Source organism: Chelon labrosus, assembly GCF_963514085.1.
Source record: "Chelon labrosus genome assembly, chromosome: 17".
In the NCBI taxonomy this organism is placed as follows: Eukaryota; Metazoa; Chordata; class Actinopteri; order Mugiliformes; family Mugilidae; genus Chelon; species Chelon labrosus.
Genome location: NC_140350.1, coordinates 8,205,550 through 8,224,755, shown reverse-complemented (window position 1 = coordinate 8,224,755; position 19,206 = coordinate 8,205,550). Strand labels below are relative to the sequence as shown.

Sequence of the window (19,206 nt, the reverse complement as noted above, 5' to 3'; positions counted from 1 at the left end):
GGTGTTCACACCTGGCTTTTGCGCAGTTGTGATTGGATTCCTTAGATCTGATCTTAATACAACGTCTGAATAGGCCCTAAAGCTTCTGTGACCCATTTCTCATAAAAGGAATTACACAGAGGAATATGTCGGGCTAATTCTTCCCCTATTCCCTGTGGAGGTCTGGGCAAGAAGGAAAAAAAAAAAAAAGAAGCTGTCCAGTGAAAATGGGAGGGCCTAAACTGACTACACACACATGCTGGCATTAAGCATGTTATAAACCATCTGTTACTCTATGAGGCATCATTACAGTAAAACCATATGTGGACTAATTCCTGTGTAATCGCAACAGAATGTGCAGCTTATTATACGTGTTTATCAAAAACAACTTGTAGGGCAGCGTTTTATTCCTCCCCTCTGAGTGATGACAGAAGTGGTGTGATGGGAACCGTCTCATGGGGGCCGGAGGTGGGAGAGGAGGGGCCACGCTCTGACGGCTGCTGGGACGCCGGGTGATGAAAGCAACAAATCGCACATCTGAAACTCTAATCAGAACGCTCGGCGGGACAGGGGCAGTAACACAAGCCGCGCTGCTTGGGTTCCCGTCAACCTCGCGGGGTAAACTGCACTCGCATGCACGCACACGCCAACACAACTTGCGCCTCTCAGAAATCACTACCCTTTCGGCTGAAACAGATACTGCAATTACCTGGAAGGCACGGAAGACTCCACTGCAGAGTGCCTTCCTCTCTCTTTGTGAAAGCAAATATAATGTGAGTGTGTGCGAGTGCAATCATGCGTGTATGCCTCCTCGCTGGGGACTCGGACCGGTCTGGCACTTTAGAGCGTACAAATGCAGCGCAATTCAGCAAGCGATAGTTTTAACAATTAACAATTCAGCCAGGAGTATCCACGATTCAATTGAAAAGCTAATATGGAAACTTAATCATATCCAATCAGTTCTTACTATATTTTAGTATGCAGGGTAATTGGGCCCTATTTGAATGTTTTGAAAGAAGAAAATTGGAAACTGAAATGACAAACTGATAACAAGGTAAATGAAAATGGGAAGAGAAATGTAATTACTGGAAGTGGAAAACAGAAAACCTACGTATAGATGCTCAAAGGCAAAGAAATAAAAAAACTGAAAAACGGCTGGTGACCACACAAAACTTTCAGGCAAATTTCTAACGACTGCAGCAAACACTGCTTATTATTAACAAAACATCCTTAAGCTAGAAATTAATTCAATAACTGAATTTTATTTTTAAAAAGTTAGCTAAGTATACGTTATGCTTTCTCAGTAGCAGGTCTGGTTAGAATCCAGTCTCCAACCACAAAATGTTTTCAAATTAAAAAGTTGACATTTTTCTGATTAGTATCAAGTTTACTGAAATTATGAGGAAGGATAAAAATCAACAGTACTCTGTTTTAATTGGGCATAAATTTAAGAATAGAATAGAAAAGAATAATAATGAGTGTGCAAACACAATGGGCACAGTGAAAGTGTGAGGTGTGCAGGTCTTCATCTAACAGCTCACAGTGGCTGCTTCTTTGTTTGATTACTATCTGCAATATTTAAATTTAATTTGTTCTTAAACTCAAAAATGTTGCTTTGGCGTAGTAAAAAAGCTACTGCCTTAAGTGGTTAGCAGTTGTTTTTCATTCTGATTGGAACGTGCCTGTCTCAAAGCAGTGTAGTGAGGCAGGTTGTTGGATGTATAGAGCATCTGACTGTTGCGCCAGCACAGCCTTTGCTTTTGTGGCTGTTGTGCCAGACTACATATTGAGAGCAGTGAGGACTGTATCTGTTGACTTACCGTTCACAGCGAGCCGAAATTCTTTTTTGATTTGTCTGCAGATAAGATGAAGGAGTAGCCAACGCGTTTCTTCTCTGCCCCGCTGTTTATGTGTTTTGTCACAGTGCGGATAGCATTGAGAAGGAGCTGTCCGTCTTCACCAACAGTGCCTGAGCACGCCGAGATGAGTGCACAGCTCCGCAGGCTGTCAGGAGTGTCGGCTAGTTTGTCTGCCTTTGTTTCTCTGAATGCTTGCTTGTCAGTCTGCCTCCGCTTCCTTCCTATCTTGTCTGTTCACCTCTCTTTCTGTCTGTCTGCATGCCACTCCGCCGACTGCTTCCCTCTGCCGGCTGGGCCTCCTCTGCCACACACAGTGCAGAGCCTCTTAGGAAAACAAACATCAGTCTTTCCCTCTTCTTTTCTCTGAGTGTCCCCAGGAGCCTCCTTCCACAAAGCAAATACCACAGCAAACTCCCCCTTCTTCCTCCTCCTCCTCCTCCTCCTCCTCCTCCTCCTCCTCCTCCTACCTACCTCCTGTCTTCTCTCTGTATCCTGTCAAACAAACCACTACAATCTCCTACAACCACAATCCACTCAAACAAGTATGACAGCAAGCAAACGGTAAACCGCTGCTTCCGTAGATATTGTATCCCACTTAGGCTTCCCCTCTCCATTCACTGGCGCCTAGCAGGCAACAGAGAGTTAAACTACTGCGCTAGTCACAATTAGGGAGGATTGTGTAATGCAGAGCTCAAGGGGCACGTTTCCCCTGATTTACCACAATCCGTTCAATTAAGAGCAGATTAGCACCTGAGGGCTGACAAAGAGGTGATTTAATTAACCTCAGCCCATTAGTGTGAGAACACTGGCTTTGTTTCCCAGTAACTCAACAAGACACAATAAACATACATGTAGAGTGTCTCACATGAGTGACGATGCACTTATTGCAGCTATAGGTGGGTAGGGCTGAGTTACTGTAATTCATCAAATTGGACAACAATACATGATATTGTTGTCCAACTGGCTATAAAATGATAAAACGTCATAGTGAATTCTTTTTTCGAATATAAGCAGTATTTGTCCTATTGTGGTTATTGCAATATTGATTTTTAATGATAAAAACTAAGAAAAATATGTCCCGACACTGTCCTGACCCAAGTGTTTTAACCTAAACAGGACTTGTTATTAAAGCCTGATACTCACTGGGGAATGTTTGGGAATCCCAGGTCAGTCAGTTCTTTGTCAGAAACTGAAATTACACACTAATACTTTTCCTGCATTACAAAGCATGATAAGCCTTAAACTAACTGGCTTAAACTTCCGCCTTTTTGAGATGAGTTCAATTAAAGTGTAATTATTAGACAAGCACCACCCCGCTAAATCTGTAGCAACTGAATTTAGACTGCATGATCTGGAGTCAGAGAAAAAGAAGCCACAGAGCTGAGTGGAGGAAGAAGTCCAAGTACACCATGTTAGCTTTGCAATCCAAATGGTTGGATATGGAGGTATTTTGCCATAATCTCCAAATCTAAGCCTTTGATAAATTGAATGTTTCACGTGATAGTGTTGCTAAATGAGAAGAGGATCACCAAAGTCCCCTAGGCATCATGAAGCTCCTAGCATATGTCACGTCTGTCCATTAGAGGTTGACATATTTAAGTCAATACCAAAGTGGTTGACTGGCAGGTTGATCTGTAGGAGCAGCCCGACCCCTGGTTCCTCAATCAACCAACGCTCAAACGACTGGTTCGAGGTTTGGCTCCGTCATTAGCGGCTGCTAATGACGGAGCCAAACCGCGAACAAGTCGATTCCGTAAGCAACCGAGCGCACACATTAATTTGTCAGTCTGCTCATTTGAAGGGCAGATTGGTAGGGGGAGGTGTGCGGTACGAAGCGGGCTCCGAGCAGACTGATTAACACATACCTGTCATGCTAAAACAGACTGTGTGGAGGAATAGTTCAACAATAAGAGCACGCTTCACAGTGAGTAATATAAAGCACCCATTAACTTTATGAGCTACTTTGGAGTGAAAGCAACAAACGGCGTGGCACAGAGGAGATTTATTACCCGGTTATTTTTCTTCGCAAAAAAAATAAATCTCTTCCAAATAAATCTCGTTGAGCCAACTTAAAAGGTGAAGTTAACTATAAAACACAAACATCCATGTGACTGACTGATAACGTATTCACTGGCACACATAAAAGACAAACCCGAACAAATCAAATGAAATTCCTCCACTGCTGGAGTGATCAGAATTTCTAATGGAATATTGATTGAAACCACACATAGGTGATTGCAGGAGGGCACATCAAGACCACTTCATCCATCAGGCCTGTCAGAGCTCCCCAGCAGGAGCGCGAGGCAACAACACATCATTAAAGACGGCGGGTACTTATTCACACATAACTCACACTATTTTGGAACTGCTAAACTCACACCCCAGGTCTGGCTGTGATTTAGCAGCACTTCCTGCGGCAGGCATCAATATCAATTACTGTTGCTAAAAGATGTATTTAGGAAAGGGAGGAAAAGATCTGCCAGGCATTCATTTAGTTTACAACCTCGGAGTCTAAGCAATCTAATTACACTAACAGTCCTGAATGGATGCCTTCAGTCAAAAGAGAAGCCAGACAAGTGACGGCATGCCGCCCAGCAGCCTCGCTGATCAAAGGATAGAAATAATCCAAAATGGATATTGAAAGAGAGAGATTCTCACTTTTTAATTGCAAGCCTGCTTCCAAATTAATTTATCTGCACACAAGCTGTTTTAAGGTCCACGTCTCACGATCAATAATTGCAAGCAATTATAACCGAATCAACTTCGGAGTTTGAAAAACATTTATCAGGGAACACAGAGGTCCTCTTCAAAGTCTGTAAAAGCTAACAATTTCTGTGTGATCACTGAAGTAAACATTTGTATCCATAACTAAAACATAAGGGTTACAGCCTTGCAATTGTGTAATCTTTAAACCTGCGTTGCTTTGTTGCCAGGAGTTAAAAACAAAGGGTAAGATTCAAGTCAAATAAATGATGCCATGTTGCGATTGTCAAGAGTGCGGCAATTATCATTTTAACTGTTAAAATAACAGCTAAAAATCACATCAGTTGCATGTGAATAAATTATACGTTTGTGGCTCAAGCGCAATACATAATAAATGTGATTTGAAAGTGTCCTGAAAATGTTTTCATGATTAGCTGGAATTAACACCTCGCAACTGTATGCCTCTCACAACCAATACAATTGCAGTTTACGCCCATGTCTGTCCAGACTCACATGATATACTGTTTGTGGTGAAGACATTAACATTTTTAGCCCATCTATCATTTAAAGAAATCATTTCATTTGATTTGACATTTGTGTGAAATGTTGCCACATTCAGGATTTGTTCTGGTCTTTTACGAGCTCACTGGGCCTTTGACCTTTGACAGCCAAATTCTGATCAGTTCATCACATTTGAAGAAATTCCCTCAAGACCTTCCTCCTCCCATGAGAATAAGACAAACAGATGAACCAGACAACCCAAAAGCATAATGCCTCTGGCCACAGCTGTTGCATGACTGCTGTTTAATAAATCACCACAGACGAAGTAGTAATCAGCCTTAATAAAGAGTTCTGGATTATCTACATCAAACTACAGCATTTTGTATGTTTCAACTGTTCATGTTAAACGTTAACATGCAAGTGTATATAATCATCCAGGTTGTGCCACTTCAGTGAAAAGACATTCCACTGTGCAGACAAGATACTGTTGCAACAAGAGGAATTAAAACCAGCAGTTCATACATGTCAGGCTTTTTTTTTTAACATTTAGGACCATAATTCAATTTCAGGGGGAGACCATTATTAAAGTCATGGGCTGCAGAAAAGGCACCAGAATTTCATTATTTGTTAATGTAAACTATGCAGTGCACAGATTTTATAACATTTACTCAGCAGTCACTGGGGAAATGTGTAATATTAAATTATTTATCAGCATCATTTGAAGGTAAAAATGACTATTCCAATCCGGACACGCAACAACGAACATGGTGTGAAAGCACATCATTTTCAGTGCACCAGTTACTGCACATGGCAGCCATGTCCCACTGAGATGCACACTCAGCTACAATCAAACACAGTGTGTAGTTGTTTCCTCTGATTCTCTCTTTGTCCACAACCCTGCTGCTTTACGTAAGTGAGACGTAAGTGCAAGCAATTGCCACCAAAGTTGTGATTTGTGAGAAATGACATTTGCAGTCTTATGCTTAAATCCGGCTAAGATTATGTCAAATATATAACACCAAACCTCAAGCCTAATTACGAGAGAGGGTTTACTAATAAAAGGCAGACATGGGTGGATTTTCGCTTCAGGAGAGAGCATCAGGCTAATTTAATACACAGGCTCCACACTCCTCTAGTACATCATTACACGGATGGATGTCTCAAGAGGTTTGGTGTATGAAGGCATTAACCCGTATGAACTTGGGTTAGCCTTCCTTAGAAGCAGCAATACAGGCTAAATCATGAGTCAAGCTCTCTGTAGCAGATTGTTTAAGGATAAATTGAACTAAGGAAACTAGATCTGAGATCCTTTAAAGAGCTCAGAATTTTCAGTTCTCAGTTTATTGCTTTATACTGATTCAATTGCCACTGCACCTGTCAAACTAGCACTGCCCAGGCTCCTTATTTAGTATGCCGTAACTGTAAACACATGTAGTAATTTGTCCCCTACTGTAGTAATGCACTTAGCGCTACAAACGACAACTGGCACTGCTGCTGCATTTTCTATTGCTTTCTTCAATATTATGAGAGGCGTACAAAATATTTATGATGGTGACAGCGTACAGAATGTGGGCTGGCAGACTGCAGGCAAGCAAACTAGTTCCAACCACGGTGTCTCTGATTATATTTTACAGATCTGTCTGCCAAAAACCCCATTTCCCTTGCAAAGCACCTCTTTCTCAACACCCAGAGATGAAAGACTGTGAAATGACAAGAAGCACATTCAACAAACTCAGGCTTTCAGGCTGCAGCGGCGCTGGGTTTGACAGCGTCATCTGAAAGAGTTGCGCGTACATATAGGGCTGTAGAACATGCAGACAAATTCACAAGTAGCCAGAGAGGCTCGGAGAGGCGGAGACGAGGAACCTGCAAGGAGACTTTTTAGGCGGTGTCAGCATCTGGAGATGTGTCCTGTCAGTGACACCCAGGTTTGTTTTACGCATTACCAGATCTGCATGTAGAGCGAATGTAGACTCTGTAAACTCTCATGCAAGGCTCTGCAGAGTAAATGCATTCCAGAGATCTGACTCAATATGACTCATTAAAACGACTCTTCCCATGTCATTCATCACTACTTTGCTTTGTTCTGCACTTAATGCAACCTCTGTAACGCTGCCATTGTTGAAGGTCTTCACGAAAAAAGATTTGATACGTCTGAATCATTATTTTTATATTTTTTTTTTACAAACCTGGGAAATATTCATTTGCCTTTCTGTTGAAATCTGAACTAAATTCTTAACATTCACTTGGCTTTTATTCATAATGTAGGATTTCTCAAAAGCGAGTAGAGAGAGCGAGTTCAGCTTCACTGCTGTATTTCCCTTCATCTGTATACGCCGAATTGTGGGAGACCGCTACTTCAAATGGATGCAGATTTGGTGGGTGCTTGGGAAGTCAGGCACCCACGGGTAATTGTGGAAAATTTTCCTAGGGTTGACCACATCACAATAATAACAGCCTTCTCTGACCAAAGTGGCTCCGATGGAATGTACTTCAAACAAGGGCACAATAACTTTCAAACCAAGGCACCGACACACTCCAAAGGCGAAGACATTTAGAGAAATTGTTGTTTTGACTGAGATATTTAAACAGTGACATACCATGACTGCGTCCATTTGCTTTAGGACATCTCGTTTCAGATTCTTGACAGCGCCACCAATGCTTACACCGTACTGGATCAACACGATCCACCCTGACATTTCCTGCTTTGCAAATTGCCATCAATAACGCTGGTGTTTCCAGCTTCAGATAGACAGTGGATTCTTTGATTCATAATTGACTGTCGCTTTAAATAAAAACGACCTTTTTGATCGCATTCATTGGCTGAATTCCTCGACAGCTAATGAAGATTGTCTAACAGTTCCACTCAGCGCTGAACTAATTGCTCAGTGGGGCTTTCAATCTGGCCAACACTCTCACCCAATTACAATCCCCCGACACACACGAGCACAAACACACACACACATTTGTGCACCACCCTCATTCTCTGTCACTCCCGGTCCTCATCAGCATGCAAATGTACAAATCGTAGTCTGACAGAGGCTTAAGTTTCAGACAGAGAGGGTAGCTCAGTTCTTGCTGGTTCGTGTAGTGTGATAGTTATGGAACTTACCAGGCAGACAAAGAGCCTTCAGTTTGAAACAATGTCTAACTTTTAGCTCTAGAGGTATGTCATCATGAGATAAGGTAAATAAGAGATGGTGTCAGAAAGTTATTTTGTGTTTCACAGGAATTTGTGCCTCACCGGTTAGAATGAAGCACAGACAGATAACTACGCAAACACAAACAGATTTGAACTAAGGATTCTTGCTCACTAAGTCACTGGGATGATGCAAAATCAACGCAGAAGTCAATAGCTATTTGTGGCAACGGTAGTTAGAGGTGAATATATCTACACATCTTGACACCTTTTCTATACCGGGCATCCCTTGCCATAAAAAGAACGCTGCTGAGTGCTTTCCCTGGTGGATTTCAGTCGTTACACAACCTCCAAAAAGATCATTACATATCACTTACATGGCAGGGAAACAGGCCAACGTGAGAAAGTACACATTCAAGGCTCCGCCAGATTGTAATTACGGGTGTACACATTTTTGTCTTAACACCGTGTCAACCAGCACTTGTACTCATGTACTCACAAACCAAAAGTGTGATGTGGGCGCAGCAAAACGCTCGAGAGGAAAAGAAAACCTTGCTCAACAACTGCTCTGTCAAGCAGACTTCTGTGGAACTTCTTACTTCAGAGTAATAAAACTTCAATATAATGCCGCAAATCATCACGGCCCTCCTGCTACACAGCCTCTGGACACACACGGCTGACTTTCATTGCCGTTATACCCCGACTGCTGTCGCCACAGCTCTGAAGCTGCTCTTCTTCTCATCACATGCACTGAAAATGCTGAATGAGGTCAATATGGTGACTAACTCAAAGTACCCCTCACTTAAAAGTCTTCTTCATACTGTTTATTGTCTGTCTTCCACCACAAGGCCGATGTAAAAAAAGGACACGGCTGTTTTTATCCAGTATTTTTACATGCCCCTAAAAAGCAGCAACACAACAGGAAGCATGGAGGAGATTCCATCTGTGCACAAATCCATGTACAACAATATTGTTTTGGTTGATGTGATTAGCAGGAGTGATGCAGAAACTGAAGCTGAAGATTGCCGTGTTTTTGAAACCTCACATGGAGGTGACAAGGGGAGATTTTGTATCCATGCCCCCGTAGCATGATAATGACAGCAGCAAATGGAAGTTTTAATTAAGTGGACTTTAAGCACCCTTTAAAGTCCACGTGTTCTGCCACCATTAGACGGTTCTTGAGTTCCCACTTTTACAGCCACGCACATTTTCACGAGGTTCCTTGACGCCGGTGTTTAGTGAAAAGACAAATACTAGAAAGAGGTTGTGTCTATGGTCTCCTTGTGGTCGGTTTAATTGCCCCCAAAATTGCTTTTGTCTTTCAGGCCCATAAGCTTTAAAGATGTCCACAGAACATGACACAAATCATTAAACCTAAGCACAATGGAAGTTACAACAGAATTACCACTTTAGAGCTTTCCCTTTGTGAAAGGGTGCAACAGCATCCCATAGAGTGTAAAACAATGACAAAACAATTCAAGGGGTTCCAGCTCCGGAAAATGCATTTCACATGTAGACGACAATTTATGTCCTATCTTTAGTAAAAGGAGGCTGATGTTAAATAAAACTCTCAATGCCCTCATCGGTGCAGGTGTGAAATGAAATGACAAAGCTTTGGGCTGCTGTCAAAACACTTTCTGCATCCTGCTGGGTAGTGGATAGCAAACGTGAAATGGAGCATAATTTCTTCTGTTATAATTAAATTTTCATATTTAAATTGTCTACTTGGCATGCAATACACTATATGTGAGTAGTTTTAGTTAGTGTAGTAAGTGTAGGTGTAAGTGTGTTTCTCTCCTCTGTGCATATTGTTAACAAATTTGTCCCGGGTAGCTGTATTCCCTCTCACTGGACCTCTCTGAAGCGAGCTATTTAACCAAACTGTTGGCTGGCGTTCAGCAAAGCGCCACAGCAGACTGTTCATCACTTCTAATGAATGGAACAGCAAATGGAACTGTTAATAACAATTTGGTGAGAATACGATAATTAAGATCATTATCTTGTTGGATGACACTCTCCACCAGTCTTACCCTGATTCGTGGCAACAACACAAATGACAACTGTTCACCGATCATTACATAGTAAAATAAATAGCGGTAAATGTCCAATTAATCTTGATAATGGCTGCTACTGCAAGCACAGTACAAAGTTCCTTCAAATTAATTTTAATCAGTCCATTTCATGCAGTGTCTCCTACATTACTGTTGATGGTGTAGTAATGATAGTGAACAGACCGTTTCCATTTCACAAATGTCCAACAGGTTGAATATCTGTCAATGCTCGCCTCGGGTTGAGGCAGAGACGTTCAATAATTTATTTGCAGCAGCAGGAGATTTCTAATCAGTAATGGGACTAATAGAGCAGAGCTAACCTGACTCAATATAGTCTCCCACTGCTGGATGAGTGACCAGTCTATCCGAACTGCTCCCAAGCAGGACCAGATATTAGCATTGCCATTATCATATTGTTCTGAGGCCAGAGTGCCAATGCATATGACCACAGCTGGGCACTCTCAAAGCACAGTTACAGCATGCCGGTTAACTGGGGCACTGCAGGTACAGGCACCGCTGTTTTACTTTGACTTGCTCACAATCAGACCGAGTCTGGTATCCAGCTGGGAAAAAGTTCAAGAACCGAACAAATATTCCATATAATCAAGGAAACTAAATGTTATTTTCAAAAGTAATCTAAAAGCTTAATATCTGCCAAATTGCCCATATAGGTTTGTCTAACCTTTGAAAGAGAGAGAGGGGGAGCAGGGCAATATCATTATGTATTATTCTCCCGTCTGCTCAGGGGCAATCAATGCTTCATTTCACAGCAGTCCTTCTGGGCGAGAGGCCTCTCAGAGGAGGAGGCAGGGAGACGGCTGAGTGGCAGCAAGATCGACGGCCTCGCAGATAGACAGCACGAGTCTCCAGTGTCGAGCCGGAGCCTGAGCCCTGTGGGGGAGTCAGGATGACGATGGTGCCGCAGACACGGAGGACCCGTTTATCACCAACCACTCCCAACCCTGCTTTTTCCAGTACTGCAATTACAAGGCCATCAATGCGGTACCAAGAACAAGGGCCACCACAGAGAGATGCACTCCAGCGAAACACCGCATTCCATTCCATGTACAGACCACGGGAGATATGATGATGAGAGACGGGGCATTTAAGCTGACACTGAACTCTATATGTGCTCTACGGTGAATTTTTTACAGGCTGCAGAGCCAGCAGTAAATCACTTTCACTGCACGTGGAGCTGTGCCAGCTGCCTTATCTAATGTCAAGTGCCTCGAGGGCACGGAACCAAACACTTTCCACTCAGTAGGGGAACGTGAGGTAACATGGACACAGATCAAGCAGATGTTTTTTCTTATTTTTTTCCCCCAAAGATGTCAAATATTTAACATAAAACAAGCCTACCATTAATGCGCAGGGAAACTGGAAATATTAAATATAAATCTCATGGACGTGATGGGAATTATGTGCATACATGAATCAATGTTTGGAAACGGCAGCAAACCAGAGATCTCTAGTTTCCACTTGACAAGAGATTTTGAAGATGAACAACTGAAATAATGTTACACTTGGGTCTTGGCTGTCTGGTAATACGGCTGAAGTAAAGACAGGCCTGGATTAATAGCTCATAACAACACAGGAGCTGATTGATCCATTTAACTGACTCCTGCTAAGAGTGACAGATAACAAATATGAGTGTCTGTGAGCTGTTTAGTGTTGAAGGAACACTCTCAAACTGTGGAAACTCCCTACTGCATTCAGTGATTTCAGATAAGATTGGATAAGAGAAGACTTTATGGGGTTAGATAAAAAATAGAATAAGTTAAGAGACAAAACTATAAGTATAAGTAAATATAGTAAACATATTAGGGATACAAGACATATTTACAATCACTGTACCAAGCTTAAGTAACTAACAAGAGTTTGGTGAAAAACCAAACAAAGTTAAGCACTGTAGGCAGAGTTAAGTGGAAATCCTGAATAATGGCAGACCTGATGATAGCAAATATATATACTGCACAGAAATTACATGGTGAGTAAGAAAAATATATGGTATACGTATTGCACTTGAGAAAATGTGAATGAAATTATGAACAAGTACATTTCCTGGAAAGGTATATTGTCCACTGAGTGTCTGTGTCCTTCAGTTGTGGAGCAAAACTCAGCAGCATGGCTAAGAAATGTTAAAGAGTCTGACTACTGTAGGGACAAAGCACCTCCAGAAGCACTCCTCCGTGCACTGTGGTTGAAGGAGCTACACAACAGTCTCAAGCACTGGGTGAGAAGTTTTGTTCAGTGTATTGAATTCAAGTAATGATACAATTATTCACTCAACAACCTAACTTAGCATAACTTCTCAACTACTTCTCAAATGCATCAGTTCATCCTAAATCTCATCATATTGTAATTGTCTGTCAGAATAACCACAAAACAAAGATGCAAGAAATGCCGTTAGTCATCCCGTTGTGACAGCTCTAGTGAATATATTTGCATGACCCAGACAGGCAGACAACTACAGTATGTAAAAGACCTCTGTGACAGACTGATTTGCGACAGTCTCCTCGATGCTGATTGTTCTCCTGCCTCGCTAACAGCAGCAACAACACATTTCTGTAAGGCAATCTTCAGTAGCAGCCGCCTGCCGTACACACAGCTGATTGTTTCATCTCAGAGCTGAAATGGAAACTAAGCAGGGCAGCATTATACAGCTTCAAACTGAAACAGACAGAAAAAACAACAAAAGGCCAGGAAAATGTCGACATCTGACGGTGGAGAAGACTCCAACGCAAAGCTTAGGTACTTGTGGTTATGTTTAACAAATGTGCACAAGTGATTACGTTTGCGTAGGTAAAACTGCTCGTGATCACTTTCCCTCAGTCTGGATCATTTTGACGTCCCTGTAAAACTTGCGTACAAAGCAGACTCATTACACGGAAGTCAAAACAAAGGACAGGAATTACAGTCGTCAACATTTTTTCCAGTCATCAAATTTCTCTTTAGAACCCCCAAATTTGCATCTTGTGTGGGCGCATCACCACCTGGATGGGAAATTGCACCAGGCAGGACTTCGTGGCCCTCAAAAGGGTGGTCCGTTCAGCAGAGCGGACCATCAGAACCCCCCTCCCCAACCTGCAGGACATTTAAACAAAACGTTGCAGGGCCAAGAAGATCCTGGAACAACCCAGTCACCCCGGACACTCTGTCTTCTCACTACTGCCAAAGACTGAGAGGCTGAAGAAGAGTTTCTGTCAACATGCCACCCATCTGCTCAACTCTGAGCCTTAAACTGGACCTAAATACCACTGCACCTTAGTCACATAGCTGTTTTCAAATACTGTAAATGTGTATATGCACAAGCTACCCCCTCTAAGTTTACATTTCAAGTTTACAGTCTATATTTTATTTTACTTTTGTCGGCTTTATATTTACACTTACATTGTTTACCTTGTCTGCTATGTGACGGCCACCTAAGTGCAATTATTACTGTTTTACTGTAGTACTTTTTTACTACTGGCTGCAGGTACAAAAATACAGTTCACTGTGCATTGCACTATGTATGACTGTGCATGTAACAAATAAAACCTACTTTATTTTATCTTATCTAACAAAAACCGTCCTTACACCTCTGAATGAAAGAAATCGACAAGACTGCCAAGACAACTACCATCTGCTAGAAGTTCAACCAGGACTGATCCTGCAAAGCAGATAAGTGAAGAGGGTTCAGTAATAAGTGTGCTCTTAAATTCACAGAGGTTGGAGATCTTGTAAATGAAATAGTGTGGGCTTAGACTTCCAGGCTGGAGGAACTCACTCTCTGCCACTCAGAATACTGAATCACCACCCTGCTTTCAAACCCGACAGATATGACAGAGGCTTACACATCGCTAACACAGTCAGTCTGTGTAATTGGCAGCCTTGGGTTATTATAGCATGCACCACTGGGAAGCTGCACAAACAGGAGAAAACAGAGCAGACTATTGTGAAAAACATAATACCTTATCATGGGGTCTGCTTGCTGAGTGATAAGGCCTGTGTGGATAGCCTACGGGCTGCTTCCACTCACTGCTTGTACCATACAGCTGATACCCTGCTATTAGCTGGCAAAACTAAATCCATCCTAAAACCCTGCCTTGCTGGAAAGAGTGAGCGTTAATGCGAGCCAGACTGTGTGTATATGCTTCACGCACACCCTGGGAAGTGTTAAATCAACAAAGACCCTGCTGGCATTTACATAAGAGCACCTTTTGTTTCAGTGAAAGCCTCCCATTTACAAGACTCCGGCACACGCTTAATGAAAACACACCACCAGTAGACTGAGGCCGTATAGGCCTTTTGCAGACCTTGCATTAACATCTGACCTGTGCAATCTGATTGCAAGTGGCCAGCTTTAAGTAACTAACTTAACACCTAGCATTATAATGTGTGTACACATGCACACCCTGCCACACCGACAGCATTTGTGGGGCAGCACAATATGTTAAAAACTGCTGTCTCTAATGTGTGTGTCATGACTTGCGGAGATGATACATATTTTGGAACTAACAGTGACATCTCTGTCTCTCTCACCGAAGGCACACGTTAAATTACTGTTCATTTATTTATCTCTGGCCTGATGTTAGTTATTTTAGAAACCTTCACAAAGCTCATATTATGACTGAACTCTGGAAGCTTCCACACGCACTGTATCTTTTTCTGAGCATTTTCCTTTTCTGGCGATCACTCAAAATAGCAGAGGTGGGTTTTCTTCCTGAATGAATGATACAAAACTCCTCTTACACAAGAGCATCTCTGCTAAATAGGTGGTCTTCAATGCGACGCAGGATTCACTGTGTGTTCACACTACCTAAGGAATGTGGTCAAATGCTTCGCAGACCACCTCCATCATATCTGATCGCTCAAATGTGTCCTCAATGCGTCCTGTGTGTGTTCACACCTGTACTTAAAACTGTTCACTTGTGATTCCACTGCCCAGGAGGGATGTTAATGTGAGGTCTGTAGGCGGCCACAGAAGTGAACGCAGGTTCAGGTGAGCAATGAGCCAAAGCCCTCAGGGGTCACGCAGGCAGTCCCTCAATAGCGCTGCTACCCTGACCTGCTTCTGCCGTAATGAGAAGTGTCAGGAGGATCTGGCAGGAGCTAACAGAGTGTGCAAAGCAGTACAGCACAGGAGGATTCCCTGCTAAACACACCTGAAAATGATGCTCTCATAAAACATTTTCACACTGAATTGTCTATGGGCTTTTTTAATGCATTCTAATCATGCCTTAGTTTACCATTATTGCCAGGAGCACATTATTCATAACGATCACACTACCTCATGAAGAGGCTAAAATGTAATTTGCCAGTGACGCCTTTGTTGTTGTTTAAATGTAGAAACTTCTCCAGCATATCACTTTTTTATATATGTATTATACATTTTGCTATTCACTCTTGTACAATGTGGACTAATGTTGCACAATTTTCGGATGAGCAAACATTGCAATTTTGAGTTTAGGAAACAGTTTTGTAAACTTTTGGAGTTAAAAGAAGTTTATGATAAAAAAGACCACAGACAGTGAGTGCCAGGTGATGTCAATACAGCGAGCCTAGTATATCTTAGGTTTGTTATCCAAAAATGTCTGCTTTTTGGCTGCCTGTACTCCCATCACTAACGCTTGATATTCAAGCCACAGCAAGTTCAAGTGTATACAGCAGCTTCAGAGTGTAAATAATTACTCAGAAAAATCCCACACGACAGCGGGAGTGACGCTTTTTACAGTACAGATCCAGACGCAGCAGCCATGATTTGCTTGGCATAAACATCAGCGCACTAAAACGTGCTGCGGAGTAAGAAAAGGCCTCATACTGTCTATACAAACGCAGACAATACAGACAATCCAGCGGGCAGACAACACTGCTGTCAGATGGTGAATTGTAAAGGGCCTAATGTACAGAATGCAAATCTGTTAATGCCTTTTTTTTTTGTGGGAGATTACACCACTAAGTAATTCTGTGGATGTTGTAATGAAGTCATAAGAGTCCTCCTTAGGCAAACACTTATCCACACTGGCTTTTTTTCTTGGGTGCTGCTTGTGGACGTGATACTGTGGGATCTGGCTTTCTTTTCTCGTTTCCGTACACCAGAAGGCACATGAGTCGACTAGCACTTACTGAAAACAATGCAAGCCAATGTTTTCATTTGGGGTAGAGAGCTGCAAATCCATCTGGCTTTCTGGAGCGTAGCTGTCCCCGCTACACACAAACACACACTCACACAACTGTCTTGTCCCCCCACCCCCCCCCCCACACACGCACTCTGATATATACATTCCATCTGTCAACCACAGACTCTTTCTCATAATCTTCCACAAACCCATGGTAACACACATTTTTACATAAACATGTGTGTATACTGAGCTCACAAACATAAGCCTGGATGGTACCACAGCTATCTATTTGGTATTCTAACAAGCTGAACTCCACAGTCAAGCTAGAATAGTGCAGTAAATGCATTTATTTTATTAGTTGAACGTATTAACAACAACAATAACAATAGTCTGTTACTGTGAAAGAATGATGCAACACAAAGTGCATGTTTTTCCATTACATTGTTTTAGCGACTGGCGTGACCATGACTTACCTCAATATCCAAGTTAATTCATTATTTCAGCAATATATTAAATAGCTATTATTCAAATTATTATAATCAAAATAATGCCTTTATTTCAGTGTGTTCCTGTTCACCAAATGGCAGGACACATTTGAAATACTGATTTTAATAAATACCATTTAAAGTGGCACAACGCTGTTTTTATGACGAGGATTCATAAATGTTATTTGGATATTGTTATATTTGGTAATGATAATAGAACGAGCCTGTGCATAGCTAGCTGGACAAGAAAGCCACAGGACAACTCGGTAGGATCTCACAGTGATACCAGTTGATTAACCACTCTGAGACAGACTGGTGACCTGTCTAGGGTGTACCCCGCCTCTCACCCGATGACAGCTGGGACAGGGTCCAGCCCAGCCGCAACCCTCCAGAGGACAAGCGGTTACAGAAGATGAATGAATGAATGAATGATTAACCACCGAGTGTCTTACGGTCTGGAATCTTAGTATGAAGTCAATAGTATGTGAAGTGCCACACACCCTCATATATATATCCCACAATGCCATGAGGTATAGATGAGGTTGGTGGGTTACCACAGCTGCAAGCCTCTAACTGGCTATTCATAATAGCTACCTAACAGCAACCTCCATAGCTAAGAAATTGCCAAAAACTGTAGTTTCTGAAAAAGTCACTTGAGGCTGAATCCAAAGGCAGGTTATCCCTGTAGACATCCCCCTCTCTATGGCTAACTGCCCCATTCACGACGACTATACAAGGGGAATTAAAATTATATAAATTAAAGTTATTGTTGCTTATTTAAGGGCGTGTTCATTTTGAGTGACAGGTGGGTGCTGTCACAGGTTGCTAGCTGTTGGCCCAGGCGTCACCATCCACCTCAGTTCCACTCATGCTTCACTTATTTGAACATTTAGGACCAGGTGTCACGTAATGGCAAGTTTCAGAACTGCTCTTCACGAATCCAGTGGGTGGTGACACAGATGGTCTCTATGCAGTCAATGAGAGTTACGCCATGAGCAGGGCATCCAAAAACACACACAGTACAGTTTATTCACACAAAGCTACAGTATATCGAGTATGTAGTGCAGTGTGTGGGATAGACTTGGGCTCCAAGCATCAATTAAAGAATAGCCATGGCAACAACAGAAAAGCATGAATGTATTAATCACCCTGGCAGTCTTTATGGATTCATCCTTAAATAGCAGTCCTGTATGCAGAACTACGATTTGAAGAATGACAGGCCTACACCATTAGATACAAACATTTTTACACTCATGTATAGAGCATGAGTAGCAGCACACAGCTACAGGCAGACATGCACTTGCAGCCCTTCTTTCGCTATTCCACCAAACCTTGTCAGGAATACCCAGGAAGAGCATTTGTCACAGGATTCACGCCTTTCAAAAACAGCATTACCGTCATCCTTACTTCTTCCCCCTAAGCCGAGGCTTTCAAGCATATTATTCCAGCCATGTAAACGTTGAAACTAGATATAGCCTGCACCTTCATGCTCTATGACAGAAAATGTATTTTATGGGAAGTCAGCGAAGCTTCCACAGAAAATCTTACATGCACGTCTCCATCGGAGCATTGAATATCACTACAAATCAAATCTACTACATAATCACATAAAGTGCTGGTTCCAGCCTGGGACCTTTAACCTTGTCCTTGACTGGTAAATAGTCTCTTTCCCCGTATCCATCTTAATCAATATTCTAGTTGAATTTAATAAATAACCTACCAAAAAACCATCTCGACCGTGAGCCTTGAAGTTGTTTAGAACCGGGATGCTCAACCAGGGCCATTAGCACCCCAGGAGATATTTCAGCAGTTGCTAAAGGAGACGTGCAAGAACAGACGAGTGTTTAAATGGGAATCGGTTAAAACTCTTGGCCAAATGTTATAGATAAGCAGGAACAAAAAGCTACCGTTGATGAACAAATGAATAACAGATATAACAACGTGATCAGCAAAATTGTTGAAACAGCTAAAGGTAACACATTAGTAGGGTTTGTGATAAGCAGACTGAATGGACAGACCTTAAGTCATTTACACCTAGACACACACACCGAACTAACACATAGACAATCTACACACAAACTTTAATATCATGTGCAATACCTTATGTTTACATATCCTTTATTCCTTGATGCACAATATGTCAAATTTATCTATTTAACATCCAGAAGTGCGATTTATATTGTATTTAATTTAGTATGTTGTAAGAAAGGTTAAGTTGTTGATATAGCATATCTTGTTAAATAATGTCCTGTTTGAAATAGCGTGACTTGGCTGGCATTGATTAAAGAGCTGCAAGAGAATCTACCATGAAAATGTGAAATAGACCACATTTGCACTGTGGAATGTCAATGAATCAGTGGAGTAATCAAGCATGATGGAGTCTTTCCC

General features: G+C 42.0%; 1 protein-coding gene across 4 annotated transcripts in view; it reads right to left on the bottom strand.

The window, feature by feature from the left end:
* auts2a (activator of transcription and developmental regulator AUTS2 a) overlaps positions 1-19,206 on the bottom strand; it is a 293,350-nt gene that overhangs the window by 258,177 nt on the left and 15,967 nt on the right. Inside the window, exon 1 of one of the 4 annotated variants that reach the window (XM_084565339.1) lies at positions 1,800-1,985. The exons of the other annotated variants lie outside the window; for them this stretch is intronic. The gene's annotated coding sequence lies outside the window, so the exon portion shown is untranslated. Of the gene's footprint in view, positions 1-1,799; positions 1,986-19,206 lie in introns of those variants that run through there. 4 annotated transcript variants of the gene reach the window in all.